Below are 24867 nucleotides of genomic sequence, written 5' to 3'. Positions count from 1 at the left end.
GTAAATTTGAATTCCCTGTAGTCTGCAATGGGCGATTACTGATGCCAGGCATTTTGTGAATACTCTGGGCAGTAGATAAGCCAAAGGGCAATGCTGAGAATTGATAGTGCTCTGATCCTGCAAGAAATCTGAGGTATCTTCTGCAGATTGGTCGAATGGGGACATGCAGGTATGCCTCCTTGAGATCTAGAGTTACCAGCCAAGACTCCTTGCCCAGCATGGGAAGAAGTTGCTGTAGGGTCAGCATTTTGAATTTTGGGACAATGATGTATGTATTTAAGGTGGACAGGTCGAGAATTGGTCTCCAACTTTTTCCTTTCTTGGAACTAGGAATAGTCTGGAGTAGAACCCTTTCCTTGCTCTGCTGTTGGCACTCTTTCCACAGCTCTCATGTTTGCTAACTCCATTATCTGTTGTAGTGCCTCTGTTTTTGATTTGGAGGTAGATTTGGCATTCCTCTTTGACTGGTAAAGTGTGGAAGTGAAACCGGTAACCTTGATCTATGGTTTGTAAAATCCACTTGTCTTTTGTTATGTAGTGCCAGTTCTTTGAAAATAAGGTTAACTTTCCGCCTAGAGGAGCTGCTATTTGTTCCCTGGTAGGCGGATTTAGGGTTAAGTCACTGTGGTTGTGCTGATGTAGTGGCAGTGGTTGTGTCTGTGCCTCTGTTGTTACCTTGCCACTGTCGTCCTCTGTAGGCACCTCCTCTGGATTGGTTTCTGCCTCTGGAACGTCTATTCCTGCCCCTTTGAAATTTTGTGGAGTCAGGAAAGGACCAATTTTTGGCAGGCCAGTTCCTGCTAAACCTTGGGGGTTGAACCTGTAAGAAATCTTTAACCGTTTGAACAGATTTTGCCTTTTCTTCCATTTTCTTCATAACCTGCTGGGCAGGTGTACCAAACAAACTTGTCTTATCCATAGGAGCATCTAGCAACTTAGCTTTAACATGATCCGGTAAAGCTTGCTCCTTTAGCCATGCATGCCTTCTTATCACTGTGCCAGTCATGGCTGATCTAAATGAAGCCTCCAGTGCATCATAGCCACATTTTAAGGAATGGTTGCTAACCTGTTGTATGTTATTTACCATTTCTAATACATATTTCTTATCAAGAGATTCATCAGTGGTTAGTTTTTAGTTAACTGATCAAGCATAAACTCTTGGTATTGTATCATGTGAAACTGACAGTTTAAAGCTCTAGCTGAGAGAGTAGCTGAAGTGCAGACCTTTTTACCCCATCTGTCTAATGACCTTGCTTCCCTTTCAGAAGGAATAGGGTTTTAGCTATGGTCGCTGCTACTGCCTTGGGACCCTGGGATATAGTTTCGGGTCTGCAAGTGGGGCCTTGTAAAGGTGGTGATGAGTATCTGGCACCCTGTAAAATCTGTCTGGTTTGGCAGGGGCTGGGGTAAAGAATCTGGAGCGGAGCAGACATCATTGAAAGCATCATCCACCACAGAGAGAACAGGAGGTATAGCTAAGGGCCTGTGCTGTGGGAGGTGCAGAAAGGTCCTAAGTCTTTTCTGGAGTCTGAAAAATCCTGTTGCTGCCATTGGAACTGCTCTCGCATGGCATGTAAGGTTTCCCCAAAGGAGAATTCTTCTGGTGGGGAAGCAGCTGGGATGGATTCTTCAGCATCAGAATCTTCAAAATTGGAGAAAGGAGCCTCTGGCTGGTCAGTTATGTCTGATTCGTCAGCAGAATCATCAGAGGACACTGGCTCAGGGGCTCTGCCCTAGGTCTCTTCTCTGGGGCTGAGAGGCCCTGTCTGGGTGAGATTGAGATCCTCTAATTAATGAAATTAAATCTTCTGCCAAAGTAAGCATTTGAGAACTAGAAGAGGGCCTGGTTGTGGGGGTTTAACAGGCACTGTCTTAGTAGTCTTGGCTGCTTTAGCCCTGGCGAAGGCCTTAATGGACATGGCTGCTGGAGGCCTAGCAGCACCACGTGCTGGGGTAGAGACATCCAAGGGAATGGTGTCTGATAAGTCAGTGGCAACCACCGTAGTGGATAAATTTCTGAGGCCGATTCAAGAGTGGTAGCAGGGGCCTCAGTTGTAGAGATAGGTTCAGCTGTACTTTGATCAGTTTTCTCGGTTTCGCCGAAACCGAGACACTCGCGTTTGCTTAACCATGGTTTCGGCGAAACCGCAGACCGCGAGTGTCGGTCTTTATCTATGCGTATTTTGGCAGATTGGGTAGTCGGGGGATCCGGCGGCATAATGTATGCAAAATCCGGACCGAAAAACTGTTCTGCAAACTCCGACCGACGCCTAAGCGTCGGTTGAAAGAAGCACAGGCCGAACAGGCTGCTACGTCGTGGGCTGGGCCAAAACAAGGCAGACAATAAGAGTGGAAATCTTTATGAGGTATTTGTTTCCCACAGGTTAAACAATTATTAACTTTTTCTGACATCGGCTGAGGCAAGAAAGAGTCCCCAACGGGGTACTTAGCTTTAGAAGTCTTCGAAGTAGTATTCGGTAGAAGTAATCTCTGGATCCGACCGACCGGCACTTGCGAACAGCTTCTGCTTCGGGCGCCACGCGGCAAGAAAGACTGAGGAAAATGGCGTCGGCTGATGCTTTTATACCCGTAGACCAACAGAGATGACGTCGGGTGAAGTGCGACATCAGCCGAAGCCGGACCCGGACTTTGGAATCCGGCCGACTGAAGGGCTGCCTGACGACAGGACAACCCAGTTGTTATGACTGCAGATGCATCCATGCAGATGCATCCATGAAGGACATCATTGTACACATCATCAATTACATTCAGAACAGGAGGTATAGCTAACGTCCTATGTTGAGGCAAATGCAAAAAAGGTCCTTAATCTTTTTCTAGAATCAGAGAAATCCTGACCTTGCCATTGAAAATGCTCTCTCATGGAGTGTAGAGTCTCACCAAAGGAAAACTCTTCAGGAGGGGAGGCCGAAGGGATAGATTCCTCAGCATCTGAATCCTCATAAGGCGAATAAGCCTCCTCCTGGTGGTCTGACAACTCAGATCCATCCGTGGACTCATCAGAAGAGTGTGGGTCAGAGGGGTCAGTCCTGGGCCTTTTGTCCGGAGGAGGGTGAGAGACCCTGTCTGGGTGAGGTTGTAAACCTCTAATTAAAGAAATAAGGTCCTCTGCAAGGCTGAGGATCTGTGAACTAGAGGAAGGCCTCTGGGAGGTAGTCTTGGGAGGCAAAGCTTCAGAAAGTTTAGCAGCTTTAGCCCTAGAAAAGGCCTTAATGGACATGGAAGCAGGGGGCCTAGCTGCCCCACGTGCAGGAGTAGAAATGTCCAAAGGTATGGTGTCGGACATTTCCTGGACACTGGTTTCGGTAGGAAGTTCGGTAGCCGACTCAGCCGGGGCCTCCCGGGCTACGGTGGTCGGTTGAATGGATTCGGAAGTAGGAATCTCCGAGGACTTTGTTTCGGCCGAAACAGAGACACTCGCGGTAGGCCTTACTGTGGTTTCAGCCGAAACCGCGGGCCGCGAGTGTCTGTCCTTTTCCTTCCGTTTTTTCACCAAATGCGAAGTCGGAGTCTCCGTTGGCATTTTATAAGCAAAACTGGCCCCAAAAAATTCCTCTGCAAACTCCGACCGACGTCTAAGAGTTTGTCGGTTGAAGGAAGCACAGGCTGAACAGGCCGATACATCGTGGTCTGGGCCTAAGCAAGGAAGGCAGTAGGAATGGAAATCCTTATGAGGTATTTGTTTCCCACAAGTTAAACAATTATTTACTTTGTCTGACATCGGCTGAGGCAAGAAAGAGTCCCCAACGGGGTACTTAGCTTTTTTCGAAGTCTTCGGTAGCTGAATTCACTGGATCTGACTGACCGGCACTTGCGAACAGCTTCTGCTTTGGGCACCGCGCGGCAAGAAAGACTGAGGAAAATGGCGTCGGCTGATGCTTTTATACCCCAGACGCTCTGACGTCGGGGAAAGTGCAACATCAGCCGAGGCCAGACCCAGACTTTGGAATCCGGCCGACCCATATGTTATGACTGCAGATGCAGCCTTGAAGGACATCTGTACTATGTTCTTCATGTTTCACTGTTGCAGTCATTACATTTGGGTAGAATCCCAAAGCTATGGATGGGAAGATGGAATTATACAACATTAGGAGCAGCTATAAGGCCCTGCAGTACAGCAATGGCAAAGCCTGCCCTGGATTTAGAAAAGAGAGGTAAATGGTAATGTTTGGTGAACGTATGATCTGAGCTCCAAGTAGCAGCTTCTAGAATGTCTCTGGTAGGAACCCCTCTGAGAAAAACTGCAGAAGTAGATGCAGCCCTGGAGGAATGGGATCTGATCCCCTTGGGGACAGGTTTACCATGGTGCCTGTAGCAGAAACAAATGCAATGGCTTATCCATATTGAAATAGTCTGCTTTGAAATAGCCTTCCCCTCTGCCCCTGCAGCAAATGTCACCAGCAGCTGCTCAGACTTTCTTAGAGATTTTGTCCTGTTCAAGTAGAATCTTAGTTGTTTGTGTACATCCAATGAATGCAGAATCAGCTCCCCCTGCAGATTTGGGAAAAAGGTTGGCAGATGAATGGTCTGGTTAAGAGCCACACTGACACCACCTTAGGCATAAAGGATGGATTGGTCCTGAGAGCCACCCTGTCTGGATAAAAGATAATAAGAAGTTAGAAGCTATGTACCTACCATAACGTTCCATGTTAGTTGTCTTCTTCTCGGCTTCTTTCTTGCTGGATGGTTCGGAGCCGATCCTCGGCTCCAACTCGGCAATCTACTAAAGCTCGAGAGCTATTTACTGGCTCGAGGCCCTCACTATATCCCACAATGCTAGGCGTCAGATCCCCAGATCTCGTTTGGCAGAGCTAACACCAAGGAAAGATTCAAGGACACCTGTCCAACCACAAGGAAAACTATAGTATACAAAGACAGAGGAGGACACAATGTACATCAGAGTTGTCCAGAGAAAGAAGGCCCCAAAAGGGGACTCTTCTCGGTCTGTCCAGGCTAGGGGGGTGGAGGGTGGGACGCAAGAAAGAAGGCGAGAAGACAACTAACATAGAACATTATGGTAGGTACATAACTTCTTAATGTTAAGTTGTCTATCTCGCCTTCATTCTTGCTGGATGGGACAGCGTCCCTAGCACCTTAGTCCTGGGTGGCTCATCGGAACAGACTCTTGAGCACAGTGGAACCAAACTCAGCTCTATTCCTAGAGGCCACATACAACTTATAATGCAAAATGAATGTATGAGGAGTGGCCCAAGTGGCTGTGGCACAAACAGATTCCATTGGTAGTCTTGCTTGACAGGCTACCGACGTAGCCAATGCTCTGGTGGAATGACCTTTAGGTTTAGCAGGGAGTTGTTTATGTCTGAGTTGATAAATCAAAGAAATAATAGAGGACAACCACCTGGATAAGGTTACTTTGGAAACTGGCCGTCCTTGTTTGCCCTCAGCATAGGATAGGAAAAGTTGGTCTGATTTACTTATTTGCTTTGTCCTGTCCAAGTAGAAACGTAATTGCCTGTGAGCATCCAAGCGGTGCAAATTTTGTTCAGCTTTGTTCGAATAGTTAGGGAAAAATACAGGCAGATCAAAAGACTGATTCAGATTTGTTTCAGAGGGTATCTTGGGTAAAAACGAAGGATTAGGACTAAGTGAAACTCTGTCCTTATGAAACACAAGATAATGAGGACGAATACAGAGGGCTTGAAGTTCCGAAACTCTCCTAGATGATGTGATGGCTACCAAAAAGAGAGTCTTCCAGGAGAGCAATTTTAAGGAACAGGAAGCCGCTGGTTCAAAGGGGGGGGGGGTCAAGGAAGCCAATATCAAGTTCAAGTCCCACGGAGGCGGGGGATCCCTGACCGGGGGCCTAAGTAACAAAGTTCCTTTGAGAAAGGCCTTGCAAAGTTTGTGGGACATGATGCTGGTTTCTGACAGGCTAGCATGGAAATTTGCAATAGCAGCTAACTGGACCCTAATGGTGGCAGAGAAACCAGCTTGAAAGAGCTCTGCTAAAAAATCTAAAACATGATGGACAGGGGCTGTAAAAGGGTTAATATTCCTAGCCTCTGCCCAGAAGGAGAAACGTTTCCACTTACTAGCATAAGTTTTCCTGGTGGCAGATTTGTGCCAAGAAAGGATGATTTCATGCACCGGCTGAGAAATTAGCAGAAGCCTGGCTAAAGTTGGAAGTGGAGCAGCCAAGCTGTAAGGTTGAGCGACTGAAGGGACTGGTGCAGCCCGCCCGACTGATGGACCAAGAGGTCTGGCACTGGGTCCAGATTCCAGAGCTGCTCCAGCAGGTGGCGATGCAGGAACGGGAACCAAATTTGTCGAGGCCAGTAAGGGGCAATGAGGATCATCCTGGATCCCAAAGCAGTTGCCCTCTGAATTAGCTTGGGAATTAGGGGAAAAGGTGGAAAGGCGTACAGAAGACCCCTGGGCCAATCGTGAACTAGAGCGTCTCTGGGGGAGTGGCCGGGAAGGTGAAGAAGTCATCGCACTTGCTGTTGAGAGGGGTTGCAAAAAAGTCGCAGCAAGGTTGACCCCATCTGCGGAAGATTTTGTCCGCTACTGATTGACTGAGAGACCACTCGTGAGGCATAAGAATACCTCTGCTTAGCCTGTCCGCTATGACGTTGGACCTCCCAAGGATGTGCGTTGCTATCAGAAACCGTTGAGAGGAGATCGCCCACTGCCAGAGTCTGAGTGCTTCTCGACATAAGGGATAGGACTTGGTTCCGCCCTGCTTATTGATGTACCACACTACAGACATATTGTCTGTCTGAATTGCAATAGTCCCAGTGGGTAGAGAGTCCTAAAGAGCTTGCAACACCAAAAGCACCGCTCTCATCTCCAAGACATTTATGTGCAGATGGTACTCTAGAGGTTGCCAGGTGCCTTGGACAGTCCTGCCCTGAAAATGCCCCCCCCCCCCACCCAATCAGGGAGGCATCCGTGGTCACTGTGGCAACAGGAGGAGGAAGAACACACAGTCTGCCCTGGAGTATCAGAGGGGAGACCATCCACCAAGCTAGGTGGTCTTTGCATGATTGAGTGATTATTATCTTGTGAGACAGTGGAAGCTGTTGAAAGGACCATTGAGTAAAAAGCATCCACTGAAGAAGCCGCATGTGAAAGCGAGCCAGGGGAACTAGTATGATTGCTGCTGCCATGAGGCCCAAGGTCTTTAGTACAACTCTGGCTTGAATTCTGTTGCACTGTAGTAAGACTTGCACATGTTGGTGGATTTCTGAAACTCTGTCGAGAGGAAGCCTTGCAGACAGGTCTTTTGAATTTAAGACTGCGCCTATAAAGATAATAGACCGAGAAGGCGACGATGTAGACTTTTCAAAATTTATTGATATACCTAGCTCAGTGCAAGTTTGGATGGTATAATCCCTGGCTCGCAGTAGTTGATGCCTGGTGGGAGCAATCAGGAGCCAGTCGTTGAGATATGGAAACACCTGGAATCCTCGCAGTCTCAGGTGAGCCGTAACCACTGCCATGCATTTGGTGAACACCCTGGGGGCTGTGGTGAGACCAAAGGGCAGGGCCCTGAACTGATAGTGACTGGCTCCCAGCCGGAAGCGGAGAAACCTCCTGGAGCGCCTGTTCATTTTGATATGGTAGTACGCATCCTGAAGATCTATGGAGCACATCCAATTGTCCTGACCCAAAAAGGGTAGAATGGACTGGAACGTGACCATTCAGAACTTTCTTCTTTGAACAGACTTGTTTAGCCTGCTGAGATCCAAAATGGGTCTCCAGTCCCCTGTCTTTTTTGGCATCAAAAAGAACTTGGAGTAGATTCCGGATCCTTGCTGGTCTGCTGGGACTGGCTGGATGGCCCGTTTGTCTAGCAGTTTTGAAATTTCTAGTACTGCCTGTTCACTTAGACCGGGTGGAACATCTGGAAGGGACTTGGTTGTTTGCACCGTGGTGTGGACAAAGGGAATCTTGTAACCCTCGGATATGATAGACCGTACCCATTTGTCTTGTGTGAGGAGTTGCCAGGCTTCTGGGTACAGTGACAATCTTCCTCCGACTGCCTCCGAAGGCGGACAGTCGGGCAGTCCCTCAGGGGAGCTGAAAGAGTTTGTCAGAGAACGATTCTTTGCTACCCTGATTCTGCGGGCCCCCTCTGCCCCTCGGGCGGCATCTATCTGCCCCTGGAGGGAAACTCGCCACGTGCGTCAGGCACGACTCCCTGGGGTTTCCGAAACCACATTTTTCCACTCTTCTGACCCTTGGGGTTTGGTCTAGAGGGAGTGGAAAAACAGACTCCCACGGCAGAGAGAGTCTTGCCTTCCTGCTCACACCTGGTAAGGGTATCTTTCACCTGTGGTCCAAACAGAGCCAAACCATCAAAGGGGGTATTGGTGAAAGACGCCTTAAAGGGGTCAGCAAAGTTGCATAACCGCATCCAGGCATGTCTTCTCAAAGCCACGCCTGTACCTGCGGCCCTACTCGCCCCATTGGCTGCATAAGAAATGAGCCGCATGGAGGAGTTGATGATAGAATTAAGGGTCGCCAGCTGGGACTTTATCTTATCTTGAGCCCCCGCAGCTGATGGATCCTGAAGGGTATCACCCAGTTCCTTAAGAAGATCCCTTTGGAGACGGATGAAATGGCACAGATAATTCATCGACCGCACAGAGAAAGTCGCTGAGGAAAACATCCGCTTCCCGTACCTGTCCATTGTCCTAGATTCTTTATTAGGTGGATGGACAGGCACCGAAGGGTCAGCCAACTCCTTCTTTGTGGCTGCTGCAACCACCATGGCATCAACAGGGACACCTTTCATCAAAAATTACTTGTTGGGTAGGGCTGTAATAAATTTAGTGGGCCTAAGGGGAGTTGGTTCCACTGTGTCCGGGGCTGACAACGCCTTTCGAGCCACCACTTCCATTAGTGGGTCGAAAGGCGGAGACACCCAGGAGGTGGAAGGGCGAAAACCAAAAGCGTCCAGGTAGACCGACTTGTCCTCCGAAGGGTTAAGGGCAGTCCAGTTCCCCCTCTGCTTAAGGATTTCTAGTATGTCTGAAAAGGAGACATCCTCAGAAAGGGATCTTGGGGACCCTTCCTAATCCTCCAAGTCGGTATCAGACGTGACTGACTCGGGAGAGTCGACATGTTTCCTCTCACATTTTCTCTTCTGGGGGGGGTGGGTTCCTCCAAAGGATCGGGGGAGGCCTCGGAAGAGGAAGATACGCCCAATGGGGCAACCTGGAGCGTTTGCTCTCCACGCTTGGGGTCAGGAGGGTGGACAGAGACCGATGCAGGCACCATGAGGGGAGGAGCTGAAGGGGCTGATCGAGGGGCCGACTCAGGAATCAGCACACTCCTCATGACCTCGAAGGCGCCCCTGTCAGGCAGATCAGAAAGTCCCCGCTCTGAGGAGACGAGAACCCCTGTCGGCACCGAGAGGGACGGCTCCGAGGCCGATGTCGGGACCGAGCTCACCTGTGCCGATGCTCCGAGAGGGAGAATGGGGTCGGACAAGGGTCCAATGCCACTCGCCCCTTCGGAGTCGACGAGTGAGTCTCGGCACCCAGATCCCTTCAAGGACGGAACCAAGGAAGAGATCGGAGCTGATGAAGGAGCCGAAAAGTGTGGTATCAGTTCCGACGTCACCAAGATTCGAGCCCCAACTGGCTCCGGCTCCGACAACAAGGAGGGAGTCAGAGGAGGGAGTCAGAGGAGGAACTGCTGTAGACACCGGGAAAGCCACAGTCTGTTGAGATGGGCTGGTTAAAATTTTGGGCAGGGCCTGTGACTTAAGGAATCTGCTGACCACCCTCTCTAGGTCATGATCAGATAGCCTGGAAGACCGAGATGAGTGGGACCTATGGCTTTTCTCAGATTGGAGTAATGGTGACCTCAGAGCTGAGCGAACCGATTCTAGGGAAGGGGATGTAGAACGTTTTCAGCTCTAAGACGGTTCCGACAGTAAAGTTGGAGCCGACTGAGGTCTAGAGGTGTCGGCTCCAGCCGGAGCCGACGAGGAGGCAGGTGTTCCACCAGGCGATGGCTCCGAACTGGGAGCCGACGGCTTGGCAGGCTTAGAGGATTTACCCAACGAAGGCTTGGTCGGGGATCCTTCTGGCTTAAGTAAGCCTCTCAGGATGAGCTTGTTCCTACGCTCCTGCAGGACTCCCGGGCTGACGGCATGACAGACCGAGCAGGAGTCCTGCAGGTGTAGGGGGCCCAAGCAATAAACGCAAGAAGTGTGACCGTCTGTCAGAGACATCTTCTGACAGCACGAGTCACACTTCTTAAAACCTGAGACTTTGGTATCCTTCGACATGATGGATACCAAAGAAAAAAATCACTAGTGCTTAAACACACAGAACAACACACACACACACACACACTAGTTAAGCTAACAAAATTAAACAATTACACAGTTAACTATATATAACTATAAATATATATAGTAAAAGAGCTAACACTACCCTATAACACAAGGAAAGGGAGGGGAGATTAGCCACTGAGAAAAAAAAAGGGGAGGGGGAACTCTCTAACTAAAACGATAATAGGGAGTAAACAGAGAGTAAACTAACCTGGAAGTTACAAATATAAGAAAAGGTTATCGAGAACAAAAACTAAAGTTAACTTTTAATATATATATATATATATATATATATATATATATATATATATATATATATATATATACACACACACACATATATATATATATATATATATATATATATACACACATACACACACACACATATATATATATATATATATATATATATATATATATATATATAAAATGAAAAAAGATTAATATGACCTGGAGCCAAGTAAATTGCAACCTCGTAGCTGAAGCAGCAAACGAGATCTGGGGATCCGACGCCTAGCATTGTGGGATATAGGGAGGGCCAGTAAATAGCTCTCGAGCTTTAGTAGATTGCCGAGTCGGAGCCGAGGATCGGCTCCGAACCCATCCAGCAAAAATGAAGGCGAGATAGACAACTTAACATTGAAAGGTTCCACTGCCATGAGAGTACAGTTGTGTACACTTACCATAGATGCTCAAGTGTATTCACTGTTGCAGTCATTACATTTGGGTAATCTTGCGTAATCTTGCTGGCAGCCCTCAGCCGGCCTGAATTCCTAAGTCTTGGGTCCTGCGACGGCTACTGTCGTCCCTTCCCTGATGTCAGGTCGTCAGGGGTATAAAAGAAGCAGCCAATGCCATTTTCTTCAGTTTTTCTTGCCCCAGATGTCAGGTGCCCCCAAAAAGGGTAGCCAAACTTTACATATATATTCAGAAATACACCAATATAAATTTTACCTTCATCTATAAGCACATACACCACATAGGTAGTATAAATCAGAGAAGAAAAGATAAGATCCAAAAGAAAAAAGGGGGAAGGCTGGTGGGTAACCTGGACTGCAACAGTGAATACATTCGAACATCTACATTTATGGTAAGTGTACACAACTGTAAGTGTACACAAGTGTACACTTCGTGTGTCACTGTTGCAGTCATTACATTTGGATACAGTCCCAAAGCTATGGTTGAGAGGCTGGAACTAGACAGCAGTAGGAGCAGCTATGAGGCCCTGCAGAACTGCAGTGGCAAAGCCTGCCCTGGATTTAGGGTAGAGTGGCAGATGATGATGCTCTGTAAAGGTGTGCACTGAAGTCCAAGTAGCTGCCTCTAAAATGTCTGTGGTTGGTACTCCCCTGAGAAAGGCTGCTGAGGTGGCTGCAGCTCTGGTGGAATGAGGCCTAATGCCCTTAGGCACTGGCTTGCCACGGTGTAAGTAGCAGAAACGAATGCAGTGGCCTAACCACTTAGAAATAGTCTGCTTTGAAATGGGCTTTCCTTGTGATCCTGCAGCATATGCCACTAGTAATTGCTCTGTCTTCCTGAAAGTTTTGGTTCGGTCCAAGTAGGATTTAAGCTGTCTGTGTACGCCCAAAGAATGCAGAATTCTCTCCCCCTTGTTCTGTGGATTTGGTAAAAGATTGGCAGATGGATGGCTTGGTTAAGAGCCACACAGGACACTGGCATAAATGCTGGGTTTGTCCTCAGGGAGACCCTGTCTGGATGAAAAATGATGAAAGGTTCCACGGCCATGAGCACCTGTAGCTCTGAAACTCATCTTGCAGAAGTAATTGCTAAGAGCAGAGCTGTTTTCCAAGATAAAAACTTCATATCAGCAGTAGCAGCTGGCTCAAAAGGAGGCAGGGTGAGCTTTTCCAAGACATAGTTGAGGTCTCATGCAGGTATTGGTAGTCTCCTTGGGGGGCCTTAAATTTTTGGCTCCTCTGAGGTACTGCCTTAATAAAGGGTGAGAAAAAAGTGGTGGCTCTGTATTGTAATGAGCCGAAATGGCAGATGCATGAATTTTAATTGATGAAAAAGATAGGCCTTTGCCCAGCATCTCAGTTAAGTATTGCAAAATCTGAGGAATATTTGGTACTGCTATATCAGTTCCTTGTGCCTGGTTCCAGGCACAGAATCTCTTCCATCTTCCAGCATAAGACTTTCTAGTACTAGGCCTTCTGGCTTACAGAATGACATCCATCACAGCTTTACTGAGAGGTGTTTTTTGTATGACTACATTATCCGCCATGCTGCCAAGTTTAATGTCCTGAGTTGACTATGCATGATCTGATTGTTTTGCTGGGACAGTAGTTGAGGTATTTGAGGTAATGTCCGAGCTGGGTATAGAGATCAGTTTCTTAGTAATGGATACCAGTACTGGCGTGGCCAGTCTGGGGCAATCAGTATCATCTTTGGCTTCTCCTGTCTGACATTTAGGAGCACCTTGGGGAGGAGAGGCAGTGGAGGAAAGGCATATACTGATAAGTTTTTCCAGCTGAAAGATAGGGCGTCCACTTTCCATGCTTGTCTGTGATAAGTCCTTGTGCAGAATCCTTTTAGTTGGTAATTGAGAGGGGAGGCAAATAGATCTATGTCCGGACATCCCCATTTCCTTGTTATCATGCTGAAGACTTGTGGATCCATGAGGTTTCTGCTTAGTTAGTCTGTCACAGTATTTTCCTTTCCTGGCAGAAATTGTGCCTGCAGATGTACTTGGCAAGTCAAAGCAGTCTCCCACAAGGTCATGGCTAGTCTGCAAAGGGGGTAAGAATGTGTGCCCCCCTGCTTGTTTATATACCACATGACCATGGTGTTGTCTGTCTTTATCAGTAGTTGTCCCGGATGAAGTAGGTCCTGTAACTGTATTTTTCACACAATCAGAAATCAACATCATTTTCTTTTTAAGTAAGCCCATGACATGCTGTTGATATTTAAGCATATGAAATTGACAGCTTAAAGCCCTGATTGCCAGGGTTGCAGTCGTATACACCTTCATACCCCATTTATCCAGCTCCCTGGAGTCTCTATCAGAAGGGGTAGGATTTTTAGAAGTAGAAGCCTTAACACTCTCTGGGCCCTGTGAAATCTTTTCAGGGTCAGCAGTAGGATTTTTGAAAAGAAACTTGTGGGAGTCAGGAACCCTGTAATATCTGTCTGGCTTACTAGGAGCCGGAGGCAGGGAATCAGGAGCCATACTGGATTCTGAGAAAACATCAACAATGTCTAAAAAGTACAGTTTTGTACCTACCATAAATGTAGATGTCCGAACAGGATAGCATCTGCAGTCCTAACAAATGGGTTGTCCTGTCGTCAGGCAGCCCTTCGGTCGGCCGGATTCCAAAGTCTGGGTCTGGCCTCGGCTGGTGTCGCACTTCACCCGACGTCATCTCTGCTGGTCATCGGGTATAAAGGCATCAGCCGACGCCATTTTCCTCAGTGTTTCTTGCCCCAGATGCCAGATGCCCTCTTGGAATACTAAATTTTGGATAAATGCCAATGTTTCCAAAAAAAATAGTAGGCAAACACAAAAAATAAGCATGTATGTACATATTTACAAACAAATACACCATAAGAGATCCCCCCCCTAGCTAGCTATTAGGAGGGTAAATACCCTAGGAGTACCACAGAGGGGAAGGAGGGTGGGTAATTCTGACTGCAGATGCTATCCTGTTCGGACATCTACATTTATGGTAGGTACAAAACTGTACTATGTCCTTCAAGGATGCATCTGCAGTCCTAACAAATGGGTAGAATACCATAGCCAAACTAGGGGAGGTGGAAGAAGAATTATGGTGTAGTTAGGATCCCTTGCAATACAGCAGTGGCAAACCCTGCTCGGGATCTAGAGTATAGAGGTAAGTTGTAATGCTTGGCAAATGTATGCACGGAGGTCCAAGTAGCCGCCTCAATAATGTCCTTGGTAGCCACTCCTCGTAAGAAAGCTGTGGTAGTGGCTGTAGCCCTTGTAGAGTGAGGTCTTATGTTCTGTGGAATTTGCTTTCCATGGTAGGAGTAACAGAATCTTATGCAATTTCCTATCCACTTGGAGATTGTCTGTTTGGAAATTGCTTTTCCTTCCCTTCCTGTTGCATAAGCTACTAAAAGCTGGTCAGTTTTTCTATTGCCCTTGGTTCTGTCCAGGTAGTAGCGCAACTGTCTATGTACATCCAAGGTATGCAGCAGTCTTTCCCCTGTTCTGTGGATTGGGAAAGAAGGTAGGTAGGTGGATTGCCTGGTTTAGAGACACTCTGGATACCACCTTAGGCATAAATGTAGGATTAGTTCTCATGGACACTCTGTCTTGATGGAAGATTAGGAAGGGTTGTACTGCCATTAAGGCCTGTAGTTCAGAAACCCTTCTTGCTGAAGTAATTGCCAGTAGGAAAGCAGTTTTCCAGGATAGGTGTTGAAGATCTGCTGTTGCTGCTGGTTCAAATGGAGGGAGTGTCAATTTTTCTAGCACAAAGTTCAAGTCCCATGCTGGTAATGGTGGTTTCCTAGGAGGTTTTACATTCTTGATTCCTCTGAGGAACTGCCTGAGTAGAGGATGTGAGAAGACAGGGGATCAAGCTGTATTCTGCAGAAATAGCTGATGCATGTATCTTGATGGATGAATAGGACAGGCCTGTATGGAGAAGCTCTGCCAAGTACTCCAGGATGTTAGCAATATCTATCTTTGACACATCTTTTCCTCTTTCAGTACTCCAAATGACAAACCTTTTCCATTTTCCTGCATAGTTCCTTCTTGTTGAAGGTCTGCGGGCCTCAAGGATAATGTCTTTAACCCTTTGGGATAAATCTGGGTTAGTTGCTGTTATGTAATGTTCCAGGCAGTCAGTTGCAGAGTTTTTAGGTTTGGATGCATGATGTTGTAGTCGCTCTGAGTTAACATCAAAGGCATCAGGGTAGTGGCCACGTTCCCCCCCGAGACATGCTCCTCAGCAATGGATACCAGTGTTGTCTTGGCCAATTTGGAGCTATCAGAATTATCCTTGGGCGTTCCTCTTTGATTTTCAATAGTACCTTGTGCATCAAAGGAAGAGGTGGAAATGCATATGCTGTCAGGCCTTTCCAACTGAAGGATAGAGAGTCCACCTTCCAAGCAAGTGGGTGGTATGTCCTTGTGCAGAATTTCTTGAGCTGGTGATTGAGTGGGGATGCGAATAGGTCTATTTGTGGCATTCCCCATTTCTTTGTGATGGCCTTGAAGATGTCCGGTGTAGCATCCATTCGTGAGCATCCGAGGTAGTTCTGCTTAACATGTCTGCTAGGATGTTTTCTTTTCCCGGTACAAATATTGCCTGTAAGTGGATGTTGTAGCTCAGAGCCATATTCCAAAGGTCCAGAGTCATTCTGCATAGGGGTATGAATGCGTGCCTCCCTGTTTGTTGATGTACCACATGACTGTGGTGTTGTCTGTCCTTATCATTAGATGGCCTTCTTTGAGGAATGGTCTGAAATTCTGGATTGCTAGTTTTACTGCCAGTATTTCTTTTTGATTTATGTGCAGGTGCAGCTGGTCTGGAGTCCATAATCCTTGTATGCATTTGTCCAGCATGTGTGCCCCCCAACCTAGGTCTGAGGCGTCCGTTGTGATGGTTTGGCTTGCTTGAAAGTTGTGGAAGGGCAAGCCTGGGTTTGATTGACATGCTTGAGCCCACCATAGGAACTCTTGTTTCAGGCATGGGATTAGTGGTATTTCGGTTTCTAAGCTGTGCCTGTGTTGAGACCATAAATTCTTTAGGTACCACTGTAGCTTTCTTTAGGTACCACTGTAGCTTTCTCATATGCAGTCTGGCATGGGGGACCAGGATTATGCATGATGCCATGAAGCCCAAGGCCTGCAGTACTTTCCTTGCTGTTAGTTTGTTCTGCTTTGTTAATGCCAAGAAGTAAAGAGGGAGTTGTTCTTGTTTTTCTGCAGTTAGGAATGCCATCTGTTTTACTGTGTCCAATTCCGCACCCAAGAATGTTCTTGTTTGGGATGGTATCAGTCTTGACTTTTTTAAATTGACTGTGTATCCCAGGGCTTGTAGTAAGCAAATGACCCTTTGTAAGTCTTTTGTCAGCTTGCTTTTGTTGTCCGCTTGTATCAGGCAGTCGTCCAGGTATGGATAAATTTGGATTCCCTGTAGCCTGCAATGAGCGATTACTGATGCCAGGCATTTTGTGAATACTCTGGGCAGTAGATAAGCCAAAGGGCAATGCTGAGAATTGATAATGCTCTGATCCTGCAAGAAATCTGAGGTATCTTCTGCAATTTGGTCGTATGGGGACGTGCAGGTATGCCTCCTTGAGATCTAGAGTTACCAGCCAACACTCCTTGCCCAGCATGGGAAGAAGTTGCTGTAGGGTCAGCATTTTGAATTTTGGGACAATGATGAATGTGTTTAAGGCGGACAGGTCGAGAATAGGTCTCCAACTTTTCTCTTTTCTTGGTACTAGGAAGAGTCTGGAGTAGAATCCTTTGCCCTGTTCTGTTGGTGGTACTCTTTCCACAGCTCTCATCTTTGTTAATTGAGCTATCTGTTTAGAGCTTCTGTTTTCTGGTTTGGAGGTAGGTTTGGCATTCCTCTTTTTACTGGTAAGGTGTGGAAGTGAAACCTGTAGCCTTGGTCTATGGTCTGCAAAATCCACTTGTCTTTTGTGATATAGTGCCAATTTTTTGAAAATAAGGCTAACTTTCCGCCTAAGGGTGCTGCTATTTGTTCCCTGGTAGGCGGTGTCAGAGCCAAGTCACTGTGATTGTCCTGTTGCAGTGGCAGTGGTTGTGTCTGTACCTCGCTGGTTATTGCCTTGCCACTGGCGTCGTCTGTAGGCACCTCCTCTGGATTGATTTCTGCCTCTGGAACGTCTATTCCTGCCTCTCTGAGATTTAGAGGAGTCTGGAAAGGACCAATTTTTGGAAGGCCAGTTCCTGCTAAACCTTGCGGGCTGAACCTGTAAGAAATCTTTAACTGTTTGTACAGATTTTGCCTTCTCTTCCATTTTCTTCATTACTTGCTGAGCAGGAGAACCAAATAGACTGGCCTTATCCATAGGAGCATCTAACAGCTTTGCTTTAACATGATCCGGCAAGACCTGTTCTTTCAACCATGCATGCCTTCTTATAACTGTGACAGTCATGGCTGATCTAAATGAAGCCTCCAGTGCATCATAGCCACATTTTAAAGAATGGTTACTAACCTGCTGAATGTTATTCACCATTTCTAAAACATATTTCTTATCTAAGGAGTCATCAGAGGACAGTTTCTTAGTTAACTGATCAAGCATAAACTCTTGGTATTGGATCATATGAAACTGACAGTTCAAAGCTCTAGCTGAGAGAGTAGCAGAGGTGTAAACTTTTTACCCCATCTCTAAGGACCTGGATTCCCTTTCAGAAGGGAGAGGGTTTTTGCTGAGGTCGGCTACTGCCTTAGGCCCCTGGGAGATAGTCTCGGGATCTGCAAGTGGGGCCTTGTATAGGTGGTGATGAGTGTCCAGTACCCTGTAAAACCTATCTGGTTTGGCAGGGGCTGGAGGTAAAGTATCAGGAGCAGTGCAAACATCATTAAATGCATCATCCACAACAGGCAGAACTGGAGGTATAGCTAAGGGCCTATGTTGTGGTAAGTGTAGAAAGGTCCTAAGCCTTTTCCTTGAATCTGAGAAATCTTGTCCCTGCCATTGGAATTGCTCTCTCATGGCATGTAAGGTTTCCCCAAAGGAAAATTCCTCTGGTGGAGAGGCAGATGGAATAGATTCTTCAGCATCGGAGTCTTCATAAGTAGAAAAAGGAGCCTCTGGATGGTCTGTAATGTCTGAGTCATCAGAAGAATCATCTGAGGACACTGGCTCTGCGGGCTCTGCTCTAGGTCTCTTTTCTGGAGGCTGAGAGGCCCTGTCTGGGTGAGATTGGGATCCCCTAATTAAAGAGATGAGATCCTCTGCCAGAGTAAGCATTTGAGAACTGGAACTGGGCCTGTGTGAGGGGGGCTTAACAGGCACTGATTTAGCAGTTTTGGCTGCTTTAGCCCTGGCAAAGGCCTTAATAGACATGGCTGCAGGAGGCCTAGCAGCACCACGTGCTGGGGTAGAGACATCCAAAGGGATGGTGTCTGATAATTCTATAGGAACCACATTAGTAGGCAAAACTTCAGAGGCCGATTCAACTAGGGTAGCAGGAGCCTCGGTAGTAGTCATGGATTCGGCTGAAGATTGACCCGTTTGCTCGGTTTCGCCGAAACCGAGACACTCGCGGTTTGCTTAACCGTGGTTTCGGCCGAAACCGCGGACCGCGAGTGTCGGTCTTTTTCTTTGCGCTTTTTAACAATTTGAGAAGTCGGAGGATCCGACGGCATAATGTACGCAAAATCTGAGCCGAAAAACTGTTCAGCAAACTCCGACCGGGGCCTAAGCGTGCCGGTTGAAGGAAGCACAGGCTAAACAGGCTGCTACATCGTGGTCTGGGCCTAAACAAGGTAAGCAGTAAGAGTGGAAATCTTTATGAGGTATTTGTTTCCCACAAGTTAAACAGTTATTTACTTTTTCTGACATCGGCTGAGGCAAGAAAGAGTCCCCAACGGGGTACTTAGCTTTTTAGAAGTCTTCGAAGTAGTATTCGGTAGTAGTAATCTCTGGATCTGACCGACCGGCACTTGCGAACAGCTTCTGCTTTGGGCGCCACGCGGCAAGAAAGACTGAGGAAAATGGCGTCGGCTGATGCCTTTATACCCGAAGACCAGCAGAGATGACGTCGGGTGAAGTGCGGCACCAGCCGAGGCCAGACCCAGACTTTGGAATCCGGCCGACCGAAGGGCTGCCTGACGACAGGACAACCCATTTGTTAGAACTGCAGATGCATCCTTGAAGGACATCAGGAGGAATAGCCAAAGGCCTATGCTGAGGAAGAAGAAGAAAATCCCTAAGCCTCTTTTTGGATTCTGAGAAATCCTGACTCTCCCAATGAAAATGTTCCCTTAAGATATGCAAAGTTTCTCCAAAAGAAAAATCCTCAGGAGGAGAAGCAGAAGGGATGGATTCTTCTGCATCAGAGTCCTCATAAGGGGGAATAGAAAATTCCTGATCAGAAGAAATGGAAACCTGATTTGAAGATTCATAATCAGTGCCTTGCTTAGGCCTCTTAGTAGGAGGAGGTTGGGAACCCCTGATCAAGGTAATTAAATCCTCAGCCATTTTGATCATTTATTTTTTAGGCATAGGGGCCTGAGCATGTGGCTCATGTGTCAGTTTTTTAGACATAGAAGTTGGTTTTGGCCTTGTTTTTGATGATGGCGTCGGTTTAATGTACAAATCTTTAGACCTGAAAACGCCCTCAAAAGCCGGTGCCTGCTCAGTGGCTCCGGACCCATCCAAGGGAGAGACATCCGCGGGTTCAATACTTGAAAAATCTCGCGGCACACCGGACTCCGAATGGGTCTCGGTAGCGGCCTGAGAATCAAAAGTAGTGGCCATCAGGGGCTGTGAAAGCACCTCACTCAGAACCGGCAACTGGCTTAGGAGAAGCTTCGTCATCGGTTTTGGACCTCGACAGTCTGTCTCTTTTTCTTTGCTTTTTTTTTGTGGATTCCAGTAGTCGGATTGCTAACAGACAACATTTCAGGATAGTTAAATCTTGAGCCAAAGTATTTAGAAGCAAAAATATACCGACGCTTAATAGTGCATTGGTTAAATTTAGCACAAAACCGACAGCAAGGTACATTGTGGTCAGGGCCTAGGCAAGAAATACAGTAAAAATGAAAATCCTTATGAGGTATTTGCTTCCCACAAGTAATACAATTATTAACTTTTAATGACATTGGTAAGGAGCAAGAAAAAAAAGTTTCTCCAACGGGGTACTTAGCTTTAGTTTGAAGACTCCGGTTCTGAAACTTGAAGACGAAAATTTCAGGAGTCGGCCGACCAGCACTTAGAGAACTGCTTCTGCTTCGGGCACCATGCGGCAAGAAAGACTGATTAAAATGGCGTCGGCTGCATGTTTTATACCCCTGATGACCTAACGTCATGGAAGAGGAGACAGCAACTGACGCAGGACTCAAGACTTTGTTATTCAGGCAGACTAAGGGCAACCTGCCAGCAGATTACCTAAATGTAATGACTGCAACAGTGAAACACAAACAACTTCTGGGTGTCCTGGAGGACCTTATAAAAACAGTCTGGGCGTTTAGAGGCTGGTAGTTGTGAGTCAGGAGACTGAAGCAGCCAAAAATGTATCCTGGAAGGCAGGTAATAAAGGGGGAACAGCAGAAGGAGGTGGTTGCTCCATCTGTAAAAGGTCAAAGTAACTTTTCTTGGAGTCAGAAACCTCTGATGCCTGCCACTTAAAATGTTCCTTCATGAGGGAGATAGCATCCCCAAAGGTAAATTCTTCTCCTGGGGACTCAGGAGAAATGGAATCCTCTTCCTCTGCAGTAATGAAATCCTTGGGGGAGTCTACTTGGGTTTCATAAGAAAAGGATTCCTCAGAAGAGGAGTAATCTTTCTGAGATACCTGTAAGGGTGGCTGAGGTGAGAGAGTAGGGGGACGTTGTTGTGTCTGCAAGGCCTGAAATGCCTTAAAGAGACTTTGTGAGAACACTTCCCAACCAGGAACTGGTTGAGGTTCAGAATGCTTAGTTTTTTGTTTTCTCTTCAAAGGAGTAGCCATTAGAGAAAGCATCGTGGTGGATGTCTGTTTAGTAGAAGACAAGGAGCAGGGCCTTCCGACTGAGTGAGTTGTGATTCACCTCCGCCATCAGGTTCTGATGGCTGATTAGCCTCAGCAGACGTACATGCGGTTTCCGGCATCCCAGCTTCCATTAAGGTTCCCTGGCCTGCTTTGGAAACCACCGTCTGAGAGGATTCCAGGTATTCAAGCGCCTTAAGAACCTGCTCGGACGCCTGAGGCGCAGCCTGGGATTCCGGCCTAATTTTCTTGGCCTTCTTCCTCGGTGGCTCAGCGGACAAGCCTACTCCCGCTTCCATACCAAGCACTAAGCGACGTAGCCTTTGACTTTCTAAGTACAACTTCAGTGCCACTAACAGCTGCGAAGAGTTTTGGAGACGAAAGATTTGCAAATGGGACAGAACATATGGTCGTGGGCCTCACCCAAGCAAAATACGCACTTCTCGTGCGGGTCCTTCTAAGGAATTTGTCTTCCACAAGCACACTTCCCCTTTCTAGCTGACAGGCAAGTCTAAACTGCAATCAAAAGCAAAGAAAAAACTCAACAAGGCACTTATCTGCATCGTGCGAAGAAGCAGTCATCTGGTCTTGAACGGAATCGTAAAAGGCCGTCTGAAGAAACGCAATCTGCTTACGGAACTGGCAAACAGGAGTTAGACGTTCACTGCGGCAGAAAAATTCTGATGAGGATATGTGCAGACGTCACTTTTATACCCAAAGTCAGATTATGGCCCTGGTAAGGGACATCACACCTACCCTCCTGTAACAAAGACTTTGGTATACTGGCCGGACGGTGACACTGCATGCAGCAATCTCCCTACTGTTATGAATACTGCAACATGAAAATAGGACATCAACAATCTTTTTTTATAGGTTTTACTTGGGGACAATTTTGTTTTATCTAAGTAATTAATTATTTTTAATACCCCTATTCCTGTTTGTGTTAAAAGAATGAAATACCCTCTTTTACTGTCCATTTTTATAAGTTGTGAGGAAAGTTATAACCAAGAATTGAAGAATGAAGCTATACCCTCATTCAAAGAATTCACAAATATTGCAACCGAAGTATGCCATCTGGCAATTATCACCATTAAATCCAGATCTACTGGAATCACCTCCTACTATAATACTTGGACAAATTTCAAGGAACTTCCTGATAAACAAAAATGTCTATACTCCTATCAAGTGTAATGTAAAATAATTTTTGAGAGTCTTCATTGCTTGTAGACACTCTTGTAAACAGTTGTTCTTGTTTGTCCTTATCCATATTGTTTTTTTTTATGCTTACAAATGTCTAAATACAATTATGATCAATTTGTTTAAACTCTAATAAAAACTTTTTCAAAAAAAAAAAAAAAAATGCTCCAGACATTAAGTCTGCCACCACAATTTATTTTGAGTATGCCTTGTGCCACAAGCCAGTTATTACCTCTTAGTAAAGGATATACCTTAAATTAAAAGTATTTCAATTTGATTACTTCAATCTAGTTAGTATTTAAAAATGTTGCACACAGCAATTAATATGCACATCATGGGATGTCATTTTTAATGATTTTTTCAAGTAAATTTTGACTATAGCTGTGTGCATGTAACATCCCAAGAAAACCATAGAAGTGATGCAAGGATTCACTTCATCAAAAAATACATTATTAATGCAGAGAGATTACAACAAAATTAATTAAAAATCTTTCAACAATGAACTTTTTAATACAAATAAATAAAATGTTCAAACTGCTGGCTTGGGACTAATTTCTTACCTCAACTAAGTTTCATGACACCACAAGAGCCACCAATTTTTAAAACAAACTTCCAAATCAATTACCTCAGGTATACAAGTCATCAGTTAAAGTTTAAAGCAATTAAATCACAAAGAAATTACACAATGACACATCCAACTACATCTGCAATGTAACTCTCTCCACAAAATATTTTCAAAAGCATATTAAACAAAAAAAGAGACCTGTTAAATCTAGTAATTTAGAGCTCAAATTCTGACTTATCGTGCTAACAAAGATGAACACAAACAGCATGTGTACAGCATTAACTAAATCCATTTCATTGCTGCCATAAAATTAATGATGTAATTAAGTTTTAATTTCAGCAATTGAAAAGCATGCTATACACACCCCCCAGGAGATACCCACATTACCTTTGACATTCCTCTGCTGGCCACCATGAAAATACCAAATTAGTGTCCTGCTTTGCCTATGTGCATCACAGTAGGTCACAATTGGGATATTTGGGGGGGGGGGGGTCAAAGGTAACGGCTGGTATGCCACAGGTGTTTTTTTCTTTCACTCAGTGAACCTGTTTAAAAAAAAAAAACATTGTTTACTTGGTTAAACCCACAACATGATAAAAACATTATGACTACATAAAATATTTTCTCATGCATAAAATGTTCTACTGAAACAAAGACGGACTTTACAGGTCAATACACATTGTGTATAGACTTCCTCTAACACTGCACTGTCATATAGCATCATCAGTTAAGAATTACTAGAAGAGACAGTCAAAACTTAAAAAATAGTGCTCATCAGTCAACTTTTTAGCCACTCTTGCGGCTTTGCATTTCTTATCTGAAAAAATGGATGTGTAGTGGAATCAGCAAGTCAAACCTTCTTTCATACGAAACACCAGTTGGACTACTGGAAGAACTTTCAGTATACCACTGGAACTTGCATACATCCTCTCAGACAACTTTCTTGAGCTTTGGCACATTTTCAGTGATTAGCACAACTTTCTGGCCCTTTTTCACTTACCTCATGCCACTCTCCAACACAAATTACTTCATAAAGATTCCAAAATGATGTCAGAGAATTTCCAAACTAAGTCTGCTAGGAGTCCTCATGAAACAGCTGAACCTTTAAGGGAAACTATCTTGTTTCAAAAATTAGTTTCTTGCTTCAGACTGAAGCTGAAACATTGACACCCACTTAGCTAATCACCTCCCCCTTTGCGAGATCATACATGATGCAACTGTGTTCCTACCCACAGCAACAATTTTCTTGAAAATGTGCGTCAATCTCTAGTCCAATCCTGTTTTTGCTCCCTGACGAAATGGATTCCAGCATTTGCATTCCACTGCTTCACACAGTACTGCTGAAGTCTGCTTTAAGTCTGCGATCGCTATCATCTAGTGCTAGGAGTGACGATGACTACATTAAAACCAGCATGGTAGAAAAACATAGCAGTTACAGCAAGCACCAGTTACAGTGAACCATTCCTTTTCCTTTCCATGTTGTCATGGAATGTAGTTGGATCTGCCTCTCAAGATGCATGCCTTTGCACCTCACTGTAAAAACATGTATTTGAGAACAGTACAGTTAGAGCCATAGTGCTTTTACATAACAAACACTTTGTCTTCTTCTTGCGGCTTTTCCCAGTTAGGGGTAGCCACAGCGGATCGCCTGTCCGCTCATGACTGGCAGTGGAGTTTTACAGTGCTGAGTTGCCAGCCCGGCGCCCAACCTTTCAAAGAAGGCACACACATGCACACACTCACGCCTTGGGCCAATTTAGAGTGTCCAATCCACCTACAGCATGTCTTTGGGATGTGGGAGGAAACTAACACTACTGTCTTAAAAAAATGGAAATGGCTCTTTGTAATTTGCGCTTCTTATAAGTGTTACTGCTTTCCTAAATGTCCACCCACATTAAGGCATACATCTCCAGGAGGAACATCAGTGTACACATACCTGGCATGGGGGAAAAGTAAATGATACATCTTATCAGTCTCCTTTTTGCTGCATGCTTGCTGCTATGAATGCTTGTGCTGCAAGTTATGAACGCTACTGTAACTTGCACTTCCAATCAATAGCATTTTGCTGATGTCTTGCAGAAGAAAGACTTGAGCACACCTAATTTGTTGCAT

At 45.8% G+C, this 24867-nt stretch overlaps 1 protein-coding gene across 6 annotated transcripts in view; it reads right to left on the bottom strand.

Moving 5' to 3' along the window:
• ZBTB44 (zinc finger and BTB domain containing 44) overlaps nucleotides 1-24867 on the bottom strand; it is a 1060028-nt gene that overhangs the window by 850154 nt on the left and 185007 nt on the right. For 5 of the 6 annotated variants that reach the window (XM_044081142.1, XM_044081139.1, XM_044081138.1 and 2 more), the window contains one exon: nucleotides 23143-23300. The exons of the other annotated variant lie outside the window; for it this stretch is intronic. The gene's annotated coding sequence lies outside the window, so the exon portion shown is untranslated. The remainder of the gene's footprint in view (nucleotides 1-23142; nucleotides 23301-24867) is intronic. 6 annotated transcript variants of the gene reach the window in all.

The sequence above is a fragment of the Protopterus annectens genome, chromosome 8.part0 (genome assembly GCF_019279795.1).
Source record: "Protopterus annectens isolate FY-2018-M chromosome 8.part0, PAN1.0, whole genome shotgun sequence".
NCBI classification, from domain to species: Eukaryota; Metazoa; Chordata; order Ceratodontiformes; family Protopteridae; genus Protopterus; species Protopterus annectens.
Note: the sequence above shows the minus strand (reverse complement) of the source record. Positions and strands in the feature narration are given on the sequence as shown.